The following is a 16,121-nucleotide window of genomic DNA, read 5'->3' as shown; positions in this document are numbered from 1 at the left end:
AGAGACGGGGTTTCACCATGTTGACCAGGATGGTCTCGATCTCTTGACCTCGTGATCCACCCGCCTCGGCCTCCCAAAGTGCTGGGATTACAGGCTTGAGCCACCGCGCCCGGCGCTTTTTCTTTTTTTTAAGGCAGGGTCTCTTTCTGTCACCCAGGCTGTAGTTCAGCGGCGCAGTCACAGCTCACCGCAGCCTCAACCTCCCAGGCTCAAATGATTCTCCCACCTCAGCCTCCCCAGTAGCTGGGACCACCCAGGCGTATGTTACAATACCTGGCTACTTTTTTTGATTTTTAGTAGAGATAAGGTCTCACTGTGTTTCCCAGGCTGGTCACAAACTTCTGAATTCAAGCAATCCTCTTGCTTCAGCCTTCCAAAGTGCTGGGATTACAGGCATGAGCCACTGCGCCCGGCTTATATGATATACATATATTTTTAAATCACACTCCTTAGTATCATTACTGGTCTCATCAGAAAAGCTATTAAGTATCAGGATGCCGTCAAGGTGGCAGTGGCAGACAGTTTTCCAAAAGTCTAATTTTCACTGGAAAGCTCAGATTTTATCATTGGCCATAGATATTGTCAGGTTTTTTCCCCTTGAAGTGACAGGCCCACTTTGTCCACTTTTGAGAAAATAAATAGCTGCCAAGCGCTCAAATCTGAAAAATCACAGTTTGTCTGTCAGTCATTCTTTCAGGTAAAGATGGCGTTTCCCGAAGCAGGCAGCTGGTTCCACTTTCAGCTTGGTCACACGGGCCCATGTCCTCGGGCCCATGTCCTCCAGGCAGGCATTGGACTTGAAGGCCCTAGGTGTGATTTCCTGTCATCCCTCTGAATAGTCAAAGGATCCAGACTCGAGGGGCAAGAATTCCTAATAGGGCCGGGCGCGGTGGCTGCTGCCTGTAATCCCAGCACTTTGGGAGGATGTGGTGGGTGGATCATGAGGTCAGGAGTTCGAGACCAGCCTGGCCAATATGGTGAAACCCCCCTCTACTAAAAATACAAAAATTGGCCAGGCGTGTTCGCACGCCCCTGTAGTCCTAGCTACTTGGGGGGCTGAGGCAGGAGAATTGCTTGAATCCAGGAGGCAGAGGTTACAGTGAGCCAAGACTGCGCCACGGACTCCAGCCTGGGCAACAGAGCAAGACCACCTCAAAAAAAAAAAGACTTCTTAAAAGTTAGTAAGATTTGCAGCCTCATCAAGGACATTTTAAAGTGAATATGGGGCCGGGCATGGTGGCTCACACCTGTAATCCCAGCACTTTGGGAGGCTGAGGTGGGTGGATCACTTGAGGTCAGGAGTTCAGGACCAGCCTGGCCAACATGGTGAAACACCGTCTCTACTAAAAATATAAAAATTAGCCAGTGCAGTGGCAGATGCCTGTAGTCCCAGCAACTCAGGTGGCTGAGGCAGGAGGATTGCTTGAACCTGGGAGGCGGAGGTTGCAGTGAGCCGAGATCAAGTCACTGCATTCCAGCCTGGGCGACAGAGTGAGACTCCATCACAAAAATAAAGTGAATATGGCTTTTTTCGAGCTGGAAGGGTGTGTGCTGAGCAACCACACCTTCTCACATGCTGCTGTGGTCTGTGCCAGGACCCTGGCAGCTCTGCTCACCCTAAGCCTCAGTGTCATGTCCCCACGTTGAAAAGGGCACATTGAAACTTTGTGCGATTATGAAAGTACTTTAGACTTTCTGGCTTCCTGGGAGGGTCTTGGGAACCCCTAGAAGCCTGCAGACCACGCTTTGAGAGCTGCTCCCCTAAGCCCCCAAGGCTCTGGCACTTGGTTTCTGCCATCCGAAGGGGCTGAGCTCTCAGCCTGAGGGTGGACTGCCACTTGGCACCTCCTCCTGGCTCCCTGGACTGCAGTGGCAAAAAGAGCTAAGGGGCTGGAGCGTTCTCATGAGGCGGCCCGGGAGAGGGAGAGGAGCCGCCAGGGCCCGGCCACCCCGCAGTGCCAGTCTGTGGACATGGGCATTCTCCTGGCCCACAGCGAGAAGAGCCTGGTCCTCCTCCCCCAGGAAGCCCCCTGCAGCCACCTTGTTTCCCATTAGCGCCCGCGTGCGTGCGCAGGCCTGGCTTGGGCCCTCCGGCCTCCCACCCTGCCCCGGCCTGGCCTAGTTTCCCATCCGCCACCTGCCTTCACGCCGAGGGCCTGGGGGGCAGGAGCCGCAGGCCGGCCGCCCCCTCCTCCCCGCCGCCTCCCTCTCCTCCCTTTCCCCCAGCTGCCTCCCACCCGCCTCCCCCAGCATGGCAGCCTGTCCAAGACAAGGTTTTGTCCCCTCGGTCCGGGCACCGTGAGAGTAACAGAAAATAGCTGTCCGGAAAGTGGGGGGGAAGGCCTCTTGTTTTCACCTCTTGGGGGCTGGTTTTCCCAACTTTCCCATCCCGGCTCCTGTGGAACAAAGGACCTGCGGCCCCCATGTGCCGGGCCCGGCCCAGCGAGGGGACTCACCAGCAACTCTTTATTGAGTCTTCAAGCGCCAGCCAGGCACTCCATTAAAAAGCCATTCCCCTTTGTGCGGCCCGGGCCCCAGCTGTCCCTCCTCTCATGTGACGGTCGGTCACAGTTGTAAAACAACAACACACAGAGTTGGCAACTAACGAGGCTTTTTTTCAAGCCGGGGTCTCCATGGCAACCCCCGTCAATCACCCCTCAGGAGCGCTTTAACCTGACCAAGAGGGGGAAATAAAAAATAAAATAATAATAATTAAAAAAAGAAGCCAAGAAAGAAAGAGTTGGAAAGAGAGCGAGAGGCCAGTAGACAGCTGGGCAGAGAAACAATTCAGAAACTTTCTGGGGTTTGCGGCCTCGGCTGGAACGCAAATGAAAATTTAACCAGGGACACGGGATGGTCCCGGTGACCGGCGGGAAGGATGTTCATTTTCATTTTTACAGATAGTTTGTATATTGCATCGAATTTTACAAAGGCATCTAACCTTTCCCCGGGGTCCATGAAATGATGGTGCGTGGTTGTCTGTGGGCAGAGGGTGGGCAGGAGGGGGGTCCCATGGGCCCTTATAGTAAATGGATGGTCCCACGGGCCCAAACCCAGAGGTGCCCAGTTGATGGCCTCAGGCCAGCGGGGAGAGCCATTCAGAGCTTGGCTAGAGTCCAGCAGGGTGTCTGCATCCTGCCATGTGCGGCCTGGTGCCAATGGGGATAGCCCACAGTATATGGCGGGCATGGTGCCAAGGGGACACTGGAAGGCCCCATACCCAGTGCCATGTGGGGAAAGAGCAGACCCACCACCACGATGTGTTGAGGGGAAGCCCGGAGCAGAGGCAGTGGTAGGACCCCTCGTTCTTCACATGCTGCTGCGCCAGCAGATGCCCAGTTCCTGGGCACGTGGCATCGCGCCCGGGGTTAGTTCAACCTTCCACGTGTTGGCATGGCGCCGGGGCATGGCAAGCCTGAGTTCTCTCTCCACCTCACCCCCTGACACTCATACATGCTGTCTGGCTGCTGGCCAGGGGCTCCACAGGTTCCCAGGTCTCCACAGTCTGGGCAAGGGCTGAGGGCAGCCCTGGCAGCTGCTGCCTGGCCTTCCTGAGCCTCTGATCAGGAAGGAGGCAAAGGCCAGCTTCTCAACCCCACTTTTGCTTTCTAGTGCCCTGAACCCTAGGGTGCAGACACTTTTCCTTCCTGGACGTGGTGGGAGGGCAGGAGTTCCTATCACAACTCCTGGCACTTTGGGTAAGGAGTGTTTTTTCAATCTTGGAGTCTAGGAACCTAGCATGGGGGCTTTGGGGAGCAAGGAAGAGAGTCCTTCAGGACAGAACCATAAAAGCTTCCGAAGTTTCAAAGGATGGGCACGGGGCAGTGTGGGGTGGTGCCCAGGGCCCAGGGATTCAAGGAGCTGGAGTCTTTGTGAGTTTCTGGGAGGCCGGGTATTTTTCTTTACTTAAAAGGCCTTTGGCAAACCTGGCACCCCAAATAGCACACATGGAGAGCTGTGAATGAATAGCCGGATGGCCGACCAGGCATGGGGGCTGGGGGCTGGGCTCCAACAGCAGGTGCCCCATGGCTCTGCAGCCCTGCCTGTGAGACGCCCTGGGGGCCCAACTTCCCACAGGCCTGGGACTGTCGAGGGGCACTCCCTACCCCTGGCCACCTCTCCCTTTCCCTCTTCCTTCTCGAGGCTCTGTCCATGCCACCCTCCGTGGCGGGCTGGGCTTCACACTGGTGCCCATGGCTCCCCCTCTGCCTTTGCCCCAGTCCTCCTCACTCTCAGGCTGTGCTCACTTCCAGAGTGGGTAAAGTGAAAATCTTGCCAGTCAGTCACCTCTCCCCGTGCCCCTACCCTCCGCCCTGGCTTTCGTGAGAGAGAAACTGGCCAGGAAGCCCCACATGGCGCTATTTACCTGACACCTCCATGGGTTTGGCAGGCACGAATTCATTCCCTGATCCATTTCCCCTAGGACAAGGGGCATGCCAGGGAAGACCCCCTGGGCCTCTGAGCAGCCCCGGGCTAACCTCTCCCTGGACTCCCTTCAGAGCCCAGGGTGACTGCAGCAACAAGGACCCCCCGGGGATCAGAGCGGCCTTGGCTGGGCCTCATCTTCAGCATCTCCTTCCCTGGGTACCCTGGGCAGCTCCTGCAGGAAAGGAATGCTAACGATCTGCTGGTGTAGCGAGCTGGCACCGTACCCAGGCAGGGGCCGCACAGCGCCAGGGCCTAGTAAAGATGCTGGCGAGGGCTCTGTTCCCCATGCCCAGTGTTTCCTCCGGCCGGATTGGCATGCAGCCTTCAGCTTGGCCTGAGGCAGCACGAGGAAGAGGTGGCATCCTCTGCCAGCCCCAAGCCTAGCCATCCTGGAGGACTGCGCTCTCCTCCTCCTCCTCCCTCCAGCTCCAGCCAGGAGAAACATGACGGCCACGACTATTTTGTAGCATCTTCTGAAAGGAGACACGGAGCGGACTGAGGATGATGGCGTCCCAGAGCGCCGGCTGTTAGCCAGTAGCCCCAAGCTGGGGAGACCTGGTTCCACCTCCCTAAGCCTCGTTTCCTCCTCCGTAAATGAGGGCAGAACACTGTGTGTCTCCTACAGGGTTTCTGTTGCCATTTAATGAGGTGGTTCATAAAACTGGCTTCGCTCTGCCTGGGACGCGGTCAGCCCTCCGTAAACACTAACCACGAATGGTGGTGCTGGTGGCAGTGGCGGCGGCTGATGGTAGCAGTAGTGATGGTAGCAGTAGTGATGACAGTATAGGCCTTACCCCACGGGCGGTCCGAGGCCTCAGGGCGAAATGTATGTAAAGCACTCACTACAGCCCCTGACAGATAGTGACTGCCCAGCAAATGCCAGCTGTCGTGATTATTCTCGCTATTGCCATTATTTCCTGGTGCACTGAGGTGCAGCCTCTCCCTGCTCTTGCTACTAAGGGATCCTGAGGATGCTGCCCCCTGCTAAGTCCAGCCGGTCCTTCTAGAACATTCACCAGGCCCCCTCAATGATTCTTTTACACCTGCCCTGCTGTCTTCAGGCCTCCCTGCCATCCCCCTTCCCACCGCCACTCCCTGTCACTCACCTGTCCAGGGTTCCCCAGCACCTTCCTCTCTGGGGTCTCCCAGCAAAAAAAAAAAAAGGGCTTCCCAGAACCTGGCTTCCACCTCCTCCCCAGGCCCGCCTCCCCTAGGCCTGGAGTCTGACTGGATTGTAACAGTAGCTGAATGAACTCCAGTTTCAAAGGTTAATATCAAAATCTGGAGTGGATTACCTAAAAATTACTTACAACACCATTAAAATTCTGAACTCTTTTTGTTGTGGCTGTAAATTAATTTAAAATGTCAGGTTTTTTGAGAAATCCAATAAGAAATTGAGCCAACAGAGCAATCTGCAAACTGTCTGGCAAAGAGGAAAGTGTGTCTCTTCAATCGACAAGGAAAAATATGGAGCTTAACTGGAACCATATGGCTCAGTACTTGAGAGGAGGCTGCTGGAGAGGGAGGGCGGGAGGGGAGCTCAGCTGACAGCCACACGCATGCAGCGGGAGGCGGCCGCGGTGTTGGCATTGGCGCGGCGGAGGGGCCTGGCAGACGCCTGGCACCCGGCCTACTTGGCCGCCCCATGTCCACGGTCACCGGGCTGCCCTGGGCAGGGACCTGGTCAGTCCGTGGTCTTAACACGTTCTCGCCGTATCCACCCGGGCTCCCTGGCCAACTTGGGAATCCTACCCCCACCTAGGGGAGCCCAAGCCCCCTCCCTCCAGGGAGAACAGGCATCCGGCTTCCCAGGGACAGCCACCTGCGCATCTGCAAGGGCTGCCTTCCCTCCGTCCTCTGTGGGCTCCCTCCCGGCCAACATGTGGTCCCAATTACTCCCGAATTCCCCCAGATTTACAACACATTAAGTAATTTGTAGGTTATTTCAACTCCAATCTGCTGAAGTTGAGAAAAATCAAAATTAAATTCAAACCACAAGGAAACTTCAAAGAAAGAGGAGGAAGGGAGAAGTTGAGTGCCTTCTTTTCCCCAGGTCGGCTGTGGCCCACTTATGTCATCCTCTGAGACTCCCAGCCAGCCCCTCGCCTGCCTTCCTCTGCCTCCCCTTCCCCACCTCGCCTCTCCCTCCCAGGGCCCTGGCCCCTGCCTCTGCCTGGGCAGTGCCCCTGGGTTGCCCCTCCGAGTGAAGACCAGGGCAGCCTCAGAGCCCGTGCTGGGCCCTGGTGGGTTTGGCTGGGGGAGATGCGCCTCTCTAACCTCTAACACTCTCTGCTCCCACTCCCTGAGCCTCTACCCCTGCGGTCTGGGTGATTCCTGGGCTCCAGAGCCTCTCTCTGCTTTCCTGATCCATTTCAGGGGAATCTCCAATGAATGGTGGTGCTGGTAGCAGCAGCATTAGTAATAGTGGTTCTCGCTCCCGACATGCCTGGGACGGCTGACAGCTGGTAGGTACCACCTGGCCCCTGGGTTTAATAGCTCAGGTTACCTTATTTTGCTTTCTACCCTTTAAAACAGCCTTGTAAATAAGCAAACACTCGGTGCCAAGCACCTTCGGCACTTCGCCAGGCTGGTAAATATTTTAGTAGTGACTTGGTAACAGTTGCATTCACTTTGATTTCCTCAGAAAGGTTCTTGGTGCTGGGGAGGGGGCCGTGGCGCTGGGAAGTGATTTGCTGGCTATTTATAGCCCAGCTCTGACCACGTGGCCTTTGCTCTTACCCTGTGGATCGTGCGCTGGGGTATTTTTAAAGCTGGTGTAACTTTAGCCTGACACCTCTTTTGGCAAAGATGGGGAGGACTCTTCCACCTTCGCCCAAAGTGTGCTGTGGTCAAAGAGCGCCAAGGTCGGTTTGGAAAACAGGACTTGTCCTCACCAGGAAGCCAGAGTGATCTGGGAAGCTGGGGCAGATGCTAGTGGTTGGGTGTGAGTTTGGGGTTGACCCCCTGCTGGCATGGTTTGGACTTGGGAAGAACCCCCAAGGAACAGGGTGGGCTCCGGGGCTGGGGTCCATGAAGTCCAGGCAGTGACGGACTGGGGAGGCCACTGGGATAGGCCGAGTGACGCCGACCGTGAGAGAGACCAGGCTGCAAGGGGAGTTGGAGAGAAACACAGCCACGGGATGAGCCTCCTGGGCATCCAGTCCTGGAGGACCCAAGCCATGGGGAGAAGAAAGTGGGAGCCAGGGCAAGGAAGATTCAGAGACGGGGGCAGCTCCCAGCCAGGGCTGCTGGTTTGATGCTGTGGAGAGTCCTTTCCTCTGCGCCATGAGAAACTCACCTGCAACACGCAGGAGCCCACTGCCCAGTGCCAGGAAGCTGGCCCAGCCCCACCTAAATTTGCCATGTCCGACGGGGCATGTGCTGCCCCCAGGCTGGGCACTGGGGCTGGGGTGAGGCGGCAGGTGGGGGGCCAGCGCCTGGCTTGAATAGACTGCTCAGAGCCACGGCCACTGGCTCCTCTGTTTTATGGGTGGTTTTACTACACAGATGGGTTGGTTTTAAAGGAGCTCTAAATCATAGCACAGTGAGAGCCCCCACCCCCCAGAGCCCTCCAGGAAGCTGTACCTGGGAGTGACTGCAGTATGGGCACAAGTGCGGAAGGAGCGAGGCCCGTCCCCTCTCACTGTGGAGTGGTAATGGACAGGCCGGGGGGAAGTGGGCACCTCTGGCTGGTATGAAGGGTATCAGTGTTCAGATAAGACCCTTCCTCTTGTCCCCCTACCCACCCACCATCCACGCTGGCAGATGGTGCCTTCCCACGTCCGGTTTACAGCCAGGGTACTGTTCAGTGACCAGCCAGCCCACTGCCACTCCCAGCCACTTGCCCTTCCTCCTCTGGCTCCTGGCGCCATGATGCGCACCTCCCGTCTGCACCCACGCATACCCCATTGGTGCTGAGCTGCCGTGGGCGCACGTCAGGTGAGCGCAGACAGTGGCAGACCCAGCTCACCTCCTTCCCGCAGGACTGGTGCCAAGGCAGCGCTCTTCCCGGAAGGCTTCCAAGCTCCCCCGCACGGCATCCTGCTGAGCCTGTTTCTGGGGTGCGGGGGCAGGCCTTTAAGTGGGGAGAGTGTCTGCCCCATCCAGCCCTGGCGCCAGCTCTTCCTGGAGGCCTGTGGCAGTAATGCCAGAGGGAGGCAGCTGGGCTGGGACAGGAGACGGGGTTGTTTGAAATGGAAGTTGAGTGGGATGGGGCCTCCTTCAGCTACCACCGTGGTTCTGCTGGGGGCAGATGTGGAGCCCAGGCCAGTTTGAATTGGTGCTCACTGGATACCTGCCTCTTAGCTGCCCCGCTGTGAGTGGGCCTTGCTCACTTGGGCTCCCAGCCCCCAGGTTCCAGTGTCATTGGAAACTTGGAGGAGCTCTGGGAAGGTCATGGGAAAATAGAGGAAGCCTTCTCCAAGCGCCAAGAATATTTGAGCTGGAATAGAAGGAGATCAGCCCTCTACGCTACTCAGGCCCTAAACCCTTGCCCTGTAGGCTCCTCTAGTTCGCTGGCCCCTGTGTGGGACGGAAGGCTGCTTTCGAGAATCTTTTTCTGCCCTTGGCCTCGATTTTGGAACTATGTGGCACCATAGTTCTCGTCCTTTACTGAGTGTCTTGAGCAAAACGTGTTGTGTCCTTTCAAGTTCTCCCTGGGTCTTTGAGAATAGGGGTGTTCCCCCCCTGCTCTCTCTAAAGCCCTGGGGTAAAGGAAGTCTCGTGGTCCTTCTGAGGAATCCTCATGGCGGCTATGACAGCTGACGGCCCACTTCAGTGCTGGTCACGAAGGGGCGGGTCCAAGACACAGGTATCCACCCAGACACAGCGGTGGTCTTCCAAATTTTCCATAGACACCTGTGTCATCTTAAGGAGCAGATGCTGTGCCGTGCCTCAGTTTCCCTAGGTGGCCTCTGTCAACAGGTGCTCAAGGTAAAAGATAAAGCAGGGGAACACAGGAAGAGACCGTGCAGAGTGGCGGCTGGGCAGACCTGAAGAGGCTGCCCTGGCCCCTCTTCTTCCCCTCGGCATGGGCCCGCCCCTGCTTCCTAGCAGGCAGGTCAGGCAGCAAAAAGGCAGTTGGCCTCCGCCACAACCCAGAGATTTGCTGGGCTGAGGCTGCCTGAGGCCTCCCAGGCCTGCCAGATCCAATAGAGGCTGGGTCCGTCCAGTTCCTGGTTTGCAGGTCAGCGCCTAAGTGGTGAGGTACAGCTTAGGCCGGGAGGTCGCTGGCTGACCCTCCACCCTCGTCCAGCACCCCCACGGGCTCTGATGGCAAGGGGGTCACGCGGGCAGGTAGCCAGTTGCCCTGTTTCTCCTTGATGCCTGCATGGAACCAGTACTGGTTTCAAGCTCCCTGCGAGCCGGGAATGGAGGAGATCCTATGAAAATGATGATATGTGACAATCAGTCACAGCAATTAGTGTTTTGGTTAACAGGCCTTTTTTGTTTTCTCTCACCCAGACAGAATGTCACAAATAAATCCTCTCCTGCATTTGCATATTAATTGGATCGGAGACGTCAAGCATCTTTCATTAAAGAAAATGATCTGCATATTTGGAGACATAAAATAGTTATTTTGATGGGTTTTTTTTCCCTAAGATCAGGGGGTGGGGGAGGTAGGTGATAGAAGCAGTAGAAATTGAGGTAGAGTGAAGGAAAGCCAGCCAGCCCCTCTGTCTGCAGTTAACCCTGTGCAGTCTGGAGTTGATGACCCCGCTTGGCCAGAAAGATAATTAATACGCAAATAAATCAAGGAGCCAAGGGCCCCCCCGGCACCAGCCAGTTGCCTGAGGCCCAGGAGCCCAGCTTGGCTCCTGTGCAAAAGGGACCCCCACCAGAGTTACGGGCGAGGAGGCAGGCTGTGGGACCTCTGTGGCCTTGCCCTTAAATCCCTCCCTTCAGAGCCGGCTGTGGTCCCAAGCAGGGCGAACTTCACTGGGACAGTGAGCAGTAGGCAGGGCGTGGGGTCAGGTGTCCACCTCGTGTCCTGAAGCCCTTGGCTGGACCCGCAGGGCTCCTGTGCCTGCCTCTTCCCGTAGTCCTTTGGCCAGCCCTCACCCTCCAGCCCCCTCTCTCCCTCCCTCGGCTCACCCACCAGCGTCCACTTCCTCCCCACTCTCTGACCTTGGGCTTCCCTGCGCCCTTCTCATTCTTTGCCAGCCGTCCTCCCTCTCCCCAGATGGAAAGTTTTCTGGGGGCAGCAGAAGCGAAGCCTGGAGTCATTATCACATGTTCTCGAAATAACCCAGAAAGCTGCTGGGTCCATATTAGGGCATGTGTCCTGTGGAAAGCCGAGTGAATGTAGTTTTTGATAGGCAAATGGGACTGCCCAAGTCTTCCCACCTTTCCGTCCAGCCTTCCACTCCAGGGCCTTGGTGGCTGCTTTAGCCAGTTTTCTGGGTGGGCAGCAGCGGCAGCCTCCTCTGGACATTTCTGAGCTCCCCCAGGCTCTTTGGGGAGCACGGTGGGAGCTGGTCAGTGCTCCCAGTCTCTCTGCCATCCCTAGCCCCAAAGGCATGATTCTGAGTACCATACGATGGTTAGGAAGGTGTGTAGCGATGGTGAGGGTGACGACGACCATCACAGTGATGACTGGCACTACATTTTCCACGCAGAAATGTGTAGACATTGTGCTAAGAGCTTTGCCCGCATCGCCTCCCCAAACCCTCACCACAGCCCTCTGAGTCAGGCAGTATCGTTGCATGCATTTTATAGGTAAGGAAATTGAACCTCAGAGAGGCCAGATCACAACCCATCGGTACCCACCACACTTCAGAACTTGCGGCCAGATCCCAGCTCTCTGTGGCCAGGCCGCAGGGCCTCTGGGCAGAGCAGCGGCGACCAGCAGCCGTCTGGCCCCTGGTTTGATCCCAGCTAACGATTCTTTTTGTGTGTGAACACATGGCACCCTGGTGCTGTCAGAGGACCTGTGTGCAGGCTCCGTCTCTGCACTGCTGGCCTCTTCTCCCCACCAAGAAGACAAGTTTTGCCTCCTCTCGGGCTGGGAGCTGCCTCCGGTGGCTTCTGTGGGCTCTTGAACCCCAGAGGTGCCTGTTTGGGCCTGTGGGGATCCCCCGTGCTCTTCCTGCGCAGTTTTTGCTTGGAATGTTGAAGTGCCCAGTTCCTCTATTCCCATACCCTGCTGCCTCTTCTCTCACTGTGCCAGGCTTTGGGACCCATGGGCTTCAGGACTGGGCAGTACCTGAGGCATGGCCCACTCCCTAGTTGAAGTGAGTCATGCGTCTGCTCACCTGCACCCCCTTCCCCCATGCCCTGCAGGTGGCCAGCCTCTCCTCGTGCTCCAGGTGGACCTGGGTGTCCCTCAAAAACTCGTTTGGTGCCATCTTCCCCACAGCACTGGTTCCCAGGGATCCCTTCTCCCAAGCACTCAGATTCCAAATGTGTGGCGTGTGCAGCCTTAGGCTGTCACCTTGAACTTCAGGGTCCCTTGTCTTGGGCTACCGTCTTCCATGGTGCATAAGCAGGTTGCAGCTTCCAGGTCTGCAGGGAAGGCAGTGAGGTGTGGTCAGAAGAACTAGGGTTTTTGATTCAAAGAGAAGAGAATCGGCTCGGGAGCTGTGCCCCGAGGCAGACCTCCCTTCTCCGAGCCTCACGCTCTTCCCTTACAAGAAAGGGGCAGGGGGCAGGGGGCCAGGTGCCGTGGGTCTAGCCTGTAATCCCAGCACTTTGAGAGGCCAAAGCGGGTAGATTGCTAGAGGTCAGGAGTTCGACTCTAGCCTGACCAGCATGGTGAGACCCCAACCTCCACTAAAAATACAAAAATTAGCCTGGTGTGGTGTGGTGAGCACCTGTAATCCCAGTTACTTGGGAGGCTGAGGCACAACAATTTCTTGAACCGGAAAAGCAGAGGTTACAGTGAGCCGAGATTGCACCACTGCACTCCAGCCTGGGCAACAGAGCGAGACCCTGTCTCAAAAAAGGAAAAAAAAGGAAGGAAAAGAAAGGGGCAGGGGCAGGAATTCCCCCTTGTGGGCAGTAGTCTGCAGAATGATTCAGCTCCTCCAGGTTAAGTGCTTAGTCGCAGGTGCGGGAGAGAGCAGGCTTCTGTGGATGACAGCAGAAAGGTTGGTGGGGCTGGGTCTGCTGCCCACTCCCCAGTGGGTCAGGACTCTGGCAGGGTCCTGAGGGATGGAGGGATGGAGGCGATTGGGTCCCAGGCACCAGTAGCTCTGCCCAGCCTGTTCCTTTCTCATCCTCTGGCCCTCAGTGACTTTGGCTGCATGTACCTCTGGCAGGACAGGGCAGGAACAGAAGTGGGGACCTAGTGGCCTTCCAATTTGGGGTTCTTGGAGAAGGGGCTGGTGCACCCTCCTTGGGGAGGAGGTGGACAGGCTGGGTGTTTTATGGAGTCTGGGGGAGTCCTGCGGCAGCTGTATCTGTTAAATGCCAAGCCAAGTCGGTTTAATATGATTGTAGCCGCTGCTTTGATAAATCAAAATAATTAAAAATAATAAATTTGATTCCTCAACCAACAGGGCTGTGTGTGGGCGCAAGGCCTGGGCTGCCGAGCCAGGGCTGAGGAGGTGGGAGCGGGCACGGGGACACGGAGTGGAGAGTGGACAGTGGAGGGCCGCAGGGTGGAAGGGGAGGCTGCAAACCAGCGGGGGGAGGAGCATCCCTCACTCAGCAGAGCCAAGCCCTGCTGGCCACACACCTGGCTGGAGCCCCAGCTGGGCCAGCGTCTGACCCTGTGGCCTTGGGCCAGCCTCAGTTTCCTCATCTGTCAAATGGGAAGGCAGTTCCGCCCACCTCCCAGGGCTATGTGAAGGTGGGCTTTGCTGAGTTTGAGTCTGCTCCATGTTGAATGGCCCCTCGGCCCGTCCCTGCACCCGCTTTGGCGCTGCAGTGGCTGGGGCGACCAGACGTCCTCACAGCGTCTGCGCAGCCTTGCAGGCCCACCAGCGTGTCTGGACTCTTCCTCCCAACAGTCCCGTGTTGTCCTAACACAGGATTGTCCTGTTTATGAGGACATCCCCCCCACCCCCTGCAGGACGTTTCTATTGATAGCTCCCTCGGCTTCCAGAGTTGGGTCAGGAAGCCCCATGCCACGCCCTGGGACCGACTCCCTGCTCAGGGTGCTGGCAGCTTGGACCTGGGTGGGGGGGGAATTGGCAAGGTTTTCTGCCCCGTCCCCTGTCCCCCACCCCCCATCCACGTCCTCAGGAGCCGTATTTGGTGTCTGATCCCAAAGTGTCTGAGCAGCTGGAAATCTGAACTGGGGGGAGGGGGCAGGGCTGGTGGGGAGAGAGGGACAGGGTGTCTGTCTCTTTAAATGCACTTTGTGTCAGTGCGATAAGGAATTTGATGGCTTTATCAGAAATACCAAAGCTTTATTTAGCAGGGTGAGGCTCACACCACTCAGCTCCACACAATCTGCTGATAAATAAAAAAAAAAACTCCAACAACTCACTAACACCCCAGCATAGCAAGGCAGGAAAAAGATGCAGCAGACAGAAAGGCAGGGAAGCCAGGTGGGAAGTTTGGGGGGGCTGGAAGCTGCCGGGGATGGGGAAGGGGTGAGTGGGTTCAGGAGGAACCGCAGGGGCTTTCTGGAAAGTGCTAACAGGCAGGCATTTGTAGATTTTTTCTGTCATTAGGTAAAAATACTGTAATGATTTTGATTCTTGTAGAGAAAGGGCTTGTTAAGGAGACACGCCCTCCCCAGTGTCATCTGTCTGTCCCTTCGGCTCCTGGCCCCCCCAGCAGCCCAGCGCATCTGTCTCTCTAGGGGAGCCCTGAGGCCCAACCCCCCGCTAGGTGTGTGCCCTGGTGCCCTGGCTGGCTGTGCTGGTGAAGGCAGGGGCAGCCTTGGGATGGGGAGAGAAGTTTGGCTGAACGTAGAAGAGACTGCCAGGGAGAGAGCCGCCCGTCTTTGCAACTCTGAGAAAGGGGCCCCCACTCCGTACAATGTGGCTAAGGAAGCTGGAGAAGGGAAGGCTTGGGAAAGCCTTTGGAGGACAGGACTGACTCCATGTTTGGGGCCGGGTATCAGCCCAGGGTGGTGGCCTGGCTCTGCCCACCTGTGGCATTCCAGGACTTTCTGTGCTTCCTGTCACTGGGCAGCTCTTGGGGCGCCCCTCCAACCTAGCCAGTCTAGATTTTTTTGTGCTGTCTAGAGGATCCGCAGATCAGCAGACCACCCCTTCCGTGTGCTCTTCCTCCTCTTACCCTCCCTCTGCACCCAGGTGCTTGTTTTCCTGCCCCCGCGGGGGAGCCCCTTCCCTTGGGTCTGGCTTTATGCTCAGCTCACAGGCTTGAGTGCAGCTGCCCTCGGTCTCCCCCTAGACGGTCCATACAGCTCCCTCTGCCCACTGCTCCCCATGAATCTTTTGATGTGAGCAAGCCAGATTTAAGCCAGGATCCCCACCCATGTCTCTACGCGTGTGCCTCTGCTAGCCGGTTTGTGTATGTGACTTCTCTGGAAACAGAGGCAGGTATCAGTGCTCCAGGCCCAGCCAAGAGCCATGTGGATGAGGAGTGGGCTGGGTGCCGTGGGGAGTGGGCTGGGTGCCATGGGGAGTGGGCTGGGCGCTGTGGGGAGTGGGGCAGTCGTCTCTGCTGCTTCCCTCTCTCTGGCTGCTCTCAGGCTCCTCACCCCTTCTTAATGGCCCCACAGCGCAGCAGAGCCAAGGGCTTGGGGTCCTCACCACAGGCCCACGTAGCCCAGGGACAGGGCTGCTTCTACCTCTTGGTGACTCACAGAGTTGGTTGAGGAAGAGAGGTTTCTGCCCACATAGTTGTCCCCAAACACGGCCGAGGGGCCAAAGCTTCCCAGGGCCCACGAGCTGAGCCCTTAAGCAGGATGGAATCGGGTGAGACCAGAGGATGCTTCGGGGCAGTTATGGGGGGCCCAGAGTTGGACCAAGTGGAAGCCAGGGTGGGCTGACTCAGAGAGTAACTCCGGACCGGGCACCCAGTCCCTGGAGCCAAGGAGGGATGGAGCCAGAGTGCTCCCTGAAGTTGGCTCACAGAAGCTGGACCAAGGTTAGGCCCAGCCAACCAAGTGCCTGCGGCAGGTGGGCCTCCTAGGAACTCCTCGGCTTTAACGGGACTAGCCCGGCTGCTTGGGGAGGGCCAGCACTGGGCTGGACGGACACAAGGCAGCTCCGAGGAGAGGATGGGGGCTGGGCCGGCCAGGGAAGGGGCAGAGGGTGGGGGAAACTGCAGAAAGTCCGAGGCCAGGAGACAGACAGGGGGAATAAATGGAAGTGACAGGGTCAGGCCAGACCTTTGTCCTGCAGCCTGATTAGAGAGTCTGCCCTGGATTTCTGAAACTTTGGGACGTTGTCGGACAAACTGGAGCTTAATTCTGTCAGAGCGCTGGGGAGATTAGAATTGACATCCTGGGAGCACATTCCTGGCTGGGCAGAAATCCAGCCCCCGCTGGGAAAAACCTGTGAAAGCATGGCCAGCCCAGTGGTGGCGGCAGGGGGTGCCCGTCAGCACCAGTGGCCACTCCAGCCTCATGGGCCAGAGCCAGGAGCGCAGGGAGGGCAGGTCGTTGGAAGGCTCTGGCCTGTGGAAGGCGTGGGGGCTCTGCAGAGCCACCGCTGAGTCTGAGTTCCAGTTCCGTGCCTCGTCCTGGCTGTGCTGCCTTGGGCAAAGAGCTTACAATTCTGTCTTTCTTTTTTGAGATGGAGTCTTGCTCTGTCAGTTTATTTCTTTTTTTT

General features: G+C 57.2%; 1 protein-coding gene across 5 annotated transcripts in view; it reads left to right on the top strand.

The window, feature by feature from the left end:
• The window catches only part of CASZ1 (castor zinc finger 1), a 163,488-nt gene that overhangs the window by 68,866 nt on the left and 78,501 nt on the right, over window positions 1-16,121 (top strand). Inside the window, exon 1 of one of the 5 annotated variants that reach the window (XM_037729624.1) lies at window positions 6,849-6,893. The exons of 2 other annotated variants lie outside the window; for them this stretch is intronic. The gene's annotated coding sequence lies outside the window, so the exon portion shown is untranslated. Of the gene's footprint in view, window positions 1-6,848; window positions 6,894-7,226; window positions 7,293-13,875; window positions 13,923-16,121 lie in introns of those variants that run through there. 2 more of the 5 variants (XM_037729629.1, XM_037729632.1) reach the window with 2 other exon arrangements.

The sequence above is a fragment of the Cebus imitator genome, unplaced genomic scaffold (assembly GCF_001604975.1).
Source record: "Cebus imitator isolate Cc_AM_T3 unplaced genomic scaffold, Cebus_imitator-1.0 Scaffold15, whole genome shotgun sequence".
Lineage (NCBI taxonomy): Eukaryota > Metazoa > Chordata > Mammalia > Primates > Cebidae > Cebus > Cebus imitator.
Note: the sequence above shows the minus strand (reverse complement) of the source record. Positions and strands in the feature narration are given on the sequence as shown.